A 6,007-nucleotide genomic window follows, 5' to 3' on the forward strand; every position below is an offset into this window, starting at 1 on the left:
TTACTCATCCACAATTGAGAGAATCAGATTGGTTGCAAGCAACCAATCCGAAAGGCCAGCTCTAACAAGTTTGACCAATCAATCCATAAAGCCATGCTCATGTATATTGTGTTGCCATGCTCATGAGTTAAGCATGCAATACAGGTAGCACCCTAAGTCATACAATTATGCATCTCAATCCGGAAGGCATGCTTTAACAAGTATAAACAATCAATCAATAAAGTCATGCTCATTTATAACGTGTTGAAATGCTTATGAGTCAAGCATACCATACAGGTAACACCCCAAGTCAATATAAATATGTATATCTGCAGTACATAAGTGTAAAGTTTCCCAGCATCTGCAGGGTAACATCATCCTGTACTCTCATCTAAAACTTAATTTGTATCTAATACCTGAAGTATATACTAATTATCTGTATCTAATACCAGAAGAAACCAAAAATATGGGAGAACATTTTGAAATGTCCAATAACAAATTCTTCCAACCTACACGCAACCCATATAATCACAGAAAGCCTTAGAACTCCTAATATCCATATCACAATTAAGATATTGGAATTACTGTTCCCCTTACAGTTAACAATTAATATAACAGTTTGTTGTAGCCTCATTCAAATTGACATCAAACCCATATGTAGGACCAAAGAAATAAACAGAAAAAAAAACCCAAATTCAATTTAATGATTAATCTAATAACAAATAAAAAACAGGGACAAAGCGATCAGCTTGTAAGTTGTAAGTCAATTGAAATTAAAGGTCTCTTACATCTCATATTCTAATAACTGAATATCAACGCTTATATCCATAACATCTCTAGCTGTCTTTTCAAATTGGCTTCACAATTTTTAAAATACAGACTTGTTAATTCTTTAAATTTACTACCATAATAAAATTGGGCCCCAAATCCAGCCACTGTTCGAAAACTAACCTTCAGAAATGGATCAATCACATGCCCAATATACATGACTTTGAACAAAGTTACAAACTGCTCAAGTTCATCTTGCCAGACAACTTCGCTCTCAAATTAGTAATCTATAGTCTAAACCTTCCCATAAACAACACTGTAACAGTGAAACCTAGCCAGAGGATAGTCAGCGGCCTTTGTGAAAATTTTCAAGCACAAAACAATAAGGTTGATCAATAATTGAACATCATATTACAAGTTTCAATATAATTTACATTGCTAGAAAGAAGATCTCAGCATTTACAGCATATCCTCATCACGTTGGTGAATTTCAACGTAGTTGACACAACCAGTGGCAATGATAGCAGTATTTTTTTAAGAGGCGGACAAGGGCAGCACTGCAACAGCAAGAAACAAGTTGCTAAAATAATCCTCTTGCAAAGAGAAGGAGGAACCCAACGCATACTTGTAAGTTTTCTAAGACAAGACACTGTGTTGGTTAGAGATAAGTTAGTTTCACGCTATTTGCTCAATCTTCTTGGATTACGATACTTTGAGCATTGACTAAACAGTATGGAAGCTCAAAAGCCTCATCCTTGGTGAGAAGTAAACAAGAAAATATGCACATCAAGAAAATAAAAAAGGGGATCGAGGCAGAAAGCACTATACAATAGAGGTTAGAATATTGCTAAAATTAACTGCTTCCCGCTTCAGAGTACTCTACTAGAATGAATTCATTTCCAAGAGATAAGTCCTTCCTTTGGCTAGAGCTTTTGCTGCTGTTTTAAATGGCTCTTCGAAAGCGCCAGCAATGAAAGCATCAGTGTCCTTCTTCACCATTGGCCGATCACTAGGCCTGATAGCAACGAGCGTGGCTCCCTCCATCCTCATACCACCTGGAAGCTCAAGAGATTGAGCATACCACAACTTCATATTCAATGCCGGAACTTGCGTCCGATTGGACGATGCAGAAGCCACCAACGGTTTCTCTCTAAACTCGCACAGCTGCTGTTTTCCCATACATAGCATACCCTGACCATCGCAATCAGTGAGAACAAGGCTCTCTAGAGAAGGGTGATCGCAAATGATCTGTTGTAGCAGAAAATGCCTGGCAGAAGCTGCGATGAGAGAGCTTATCGTCCAAACCACACGCAACTTCAAACCCCCATTCGTGTAGAACGGTTCTGGAATGCCGCCACCGCTGCCATTTCCATTATTGCCATTGCCGTTCCCATTGCCATCTTCCACAGAGACCAAGTTTTCGCCATCGACAACACTTTCTGCCTCCGAATTATTAAGACACAGATTGCTCTTCTTCCCCTTCTTTGCTAGGGACGAGGCTCCCAGAATCACACAACTCTCCAGCGTGGTCCCAAATTCAGCCTTCCATTTCAAGAGAACCCCATCCTCGATCCCCAATTCCCCACCAGGTAACTCGATCCTCAGATGCTTAATCTCCTTAAAGTTCCTCAGCACTTCACCAGGCGAATGATGCGAAATCTCCTCTAAAATAGCCCTCTTGTGCCCCAGAAACTGTTGCAAAGCCTGCAAGGGCTTAACAATACTCCCCAGCACAAATCTCATCAGATGTCCAAAAATCCCCTTACCCTTAACATTCAATCCATTCTCGTCCCCAGATATCACGCAATCAACCTTAACAATCACGTTATCCACCTGTGGAACCAGGGTATTAAACCTCTTACAAACAGCACAACACCTCCCCAGAGACTTAATATCATCCAACTTATTAAAGATCAGCAGCAGCAAAGAATCGGGTAGCCGATCCATGTGATCATCGCTGTCGCTCATTTCACAAACCCTAGGCCTTCCTCCCATCTGTGAATAATTACGGGGAGAGAACTCGAGATACATAATGATATATGCCTCTAAATCTATCAGCCTACTGCTAAGTGTGTCGATTTATATGTCAAAACCCCGGATCCTATACGCAAACTCCACGAGGACAAGCATCTGGAAAAAAGAAGTATTCAAACACGGGGGGGTTTCTTGCAAAGAAAAAGCCGAAACTTCATTATCTGCCGGCTAAAGGCGGACCTTCTTATTAAAGAAACCCCCACACTGCAAATATTAAACGGCCGTTGTATCACTCACCTGGAAATGGCCTCCATTGACGAAGCAACCGGGCTTCTAGAACGCGCCTCGACCCCGCGACCACGCACACAATTGAAATGCCAATTCTCTCATCCATCCCTTTTTCACAAGCCCCGGCCAACTACTCCATGCGACTAGAAACCGGTCAACACAACACAGCTTCCGGTGCCCACGAACGCCTAACTTCTCGTGGTGATTAAAGATATTTTTTTATCTCCTAGGGTTTTGTTCGCTTCCAAGTCCGTTAACCCCTGCCTTGGGTAAAGTTAGACTGACAAATAACCGACAACTCGGCGGGTTAGTCTGGGTTAGAGCTGTGTTAGTGGCACACGTGTCAACCAGGTGCCCGGACATCTGGTTGGGGTATTAACGGTTGCTTTGTCAGCCAACCGGCAGTGGACTTCCGGGCAGGTGGCGATTCTCAGCGGTATTCCCGCCGGTTGCCATCGGGAATCTTAACGCAACAAAATGATTTGTAATTATCCATTCAATTGCCCATAATTCGGCATATGTTTGTTCCATATGTTGGATGTACTCGTTTCTAGGGCCATGGTCCCCCACCCTAACAACCTGGCCTAGGTCACCATAAGGTTAAATAATACCATTTGATCAATCAGCACATTAGGGTCCTGACCTCCCTGTCCCCCTTGCTAGTATGTGTCTCTCATAAACAAGGGCACCTTGTCTTGTTGAAAGATTGGAGGCAAACGGTCATGTAGGATCTTCTTTTCTAGCTTTCATCTTTCTTCATGTGGGTATGGGCCTTATAATAAACTTTGCCAGTTGTCAAAAAAAAAAGTTGGTTCCAAGAGTCCTTGATCTAAAGTGCCTCTTGAGGATAATGAGGAGAAGAATCTCAAGGATCTATACTCTTTTTTGTTTTTTTAAATAAAATATTTCCTTATTTTCATAGTAAGGTATTGTTATTATTGGACCAATTCCATTGCAAAGGTGTCCCTCAAATTGTCATATTTAAGTTGAATGGAAGGAATAAAGAGGATAAGTTGAATGGAAGGAATAAAGAGGAGAAGAATCTCAAGGATCTATACTCTTTTTTTTTTTTAATAAAATATTTCCTTATTTTCATAATAAGGTATTCTTATTATTGGACCAATTTCATGGCAAAGATGTCCCTCAAATTGTCATATTTAAGTTGAATGGAGGGAAGATAAGGGAAGATACTTGTAAATATTATTGGTTAATGATATAATTATATTTTCAAATAAGGTAGAACGAGTGGTTAAGGTAGCTCATTAATTTTTTTCCACTCAAGTTTAATTTTTCAAAATGACATGTTAAGTATGTTGTGATGAGGTTAGAGGAATAGGTGGCCTAGGGAGTTACTTTGTTTGTAGTGAATACAAGATATCTCGATTCTTTCTAAGTCATGTATTCCTAGTATATTTAGCTTGTAGGTTGTTGAATATACTCTTGGTGTTACAATGGTAGTTGGAAAGTTTGATCCTGGACCTTGCACAAATTACTCCAACAAGTTACTGATTCACCATAGTTTAAAATAAATACAAGTACTTATCTTATCAATGCATTAGATGAGTCATTTCCATGTTTATCTCATGATCCTATCTTATTTACATATAGCATATTAAAGAGTAGGTACACCATCTTATCATCCTAGTCGGTGTGTCAAGATGAGTCATTTCCATCCTCATGTTGTGCTTTTACTAAATTTTTAAAATATGATTATAGTGCAAAAATATGAAATGATGATGAACATATATTTATTTATTTTTAAAAATTAAAATTAAAATAAAATAAAATAAAGTCAATTTTAGTTGTTAATCTTTCGTTGTTTTTAGAAATTGTGTATCTTAATTAAAACAATACTTTCTCCATAAAAAAAAAATGACAACATAAATTCTAATATGAGAAACTTTTTCGGTGAAAATCACATCATAAGAAATATGTCAACGCGTTTCGAATCATCCAATATGGTTCATCCCCAGGACAAGATGGAGAATCAAATCAAGGCAATAGATCAAATAGAGAGATTAATGTAGAGACCCTTAGATATTTAAGGGTTAAATAAACGACTAGTTTTGAAAAAAAAATTGTTTTAAGTCAAAAATAAATTAAGTAAAATATTTATATTTTAAATTAATAATTAAATAAATCAAATAATTAATTTGATTAAATAATTAAATTTAAGATTAATCAATTGAAACAAATTAATTAATTAATTCTAACTAAAAGTCCACACACTCAAATGTCAATTTTAATAAATTATTATAACATGTTAAATGCTAAATAAATAAAGTGTACGTAGGAATGAGATTAATGTAGAGACCCTTAGATATTTAAGGGTTAAATAAACAGCTAGTTTTGAAAAAAAAAAGAACTTTGAAAATGTCAAGTCAAAAATAAATTAAATAAAATATTTAAAATTTTAATATTTATATTTTAAATTAATAATTAAATAAATCAAATAATTAATTTAATTAAATAATAAAATTTAAGATTAATCAATTGAAACAAATTAATTAATTAATTCTAACTATAAAAGTCCACACACTCAAATGTCAATTTTAATAAATTATTATAACATGTTAAATGCTAAATAAATAAAGTGTCTGTAGGAATTTATTGCTATAATTTAAATGGAAACCAATTTAGAAAAGAAAAGAAACATCCTTTTGAATAATCATGAAAGAATTGAATTATTGGGAACATGCACGTCACCCAAAGGGGATGTCATCTCGTATGTTTTCTTGTCATGTATTCATGCAGGGGAGGGTGCTCCCTATCATAGGAAGTTGTGAGGGAGGTTTAATCAACCATCCTCTCGCTTTATCACCAACATGAGTGGGAAATTTCATTGTGTTGCACTCTTGTCTATGATGGCATGGGTTGAATAATCATTGATAACTGTAATTCTTTTAATTTTGAGGATGCACATCTTCTAGTTTGTTGGGTGGTTGTGTTGATACTTGTTTTGAGCACGGTTTTTTATGACTTTGGTGGGCCTTTTTTG

At 36.5% G+C, this 6,007-nt stretch overlaps 1 pseudogene across 1 annotated transcript; it reads right to left on the reverse strand.

Annotated features, from left to right (window-relative positions):
• Positions 1-1,135: 1,135 nt before the first annotated feature.
• On the reverse strand, positions 1,136-3,204 carry LOC149208275 (F-box protein At5g46170 pseudogene; annotated as a pseudogene). Its single transcript, XR_016252728.1, has 2 exons — positions 3,019-3,204; positions 1,136-2,877 (listed from the first exon to the last, which is right to left on the reverse strand). The product of XR_016252728.1 is annotated as an F-box protein At5g46170 pseudogene (transcript).
• Positions 3,205-6,007: the final 2,803 nt, after the last annotated feature.

The sequence above is a fragment of the Pinus tabuliformis genome, chromosome 1_2 (genome assembly GCF_031772625.1).
Source record: "Pinus tabuliformis cultivar Carrire ecotype Pingquan chromosome 1_2, CPIR1, whole genome shotgun sequence".
Classification (NCBI taxonomy): Eukaryota; Viridiplantae; Streptophyta; class Pinopsida; order Pinales; family Pinaceae; genus Pinus; species Pinus tabuliformis.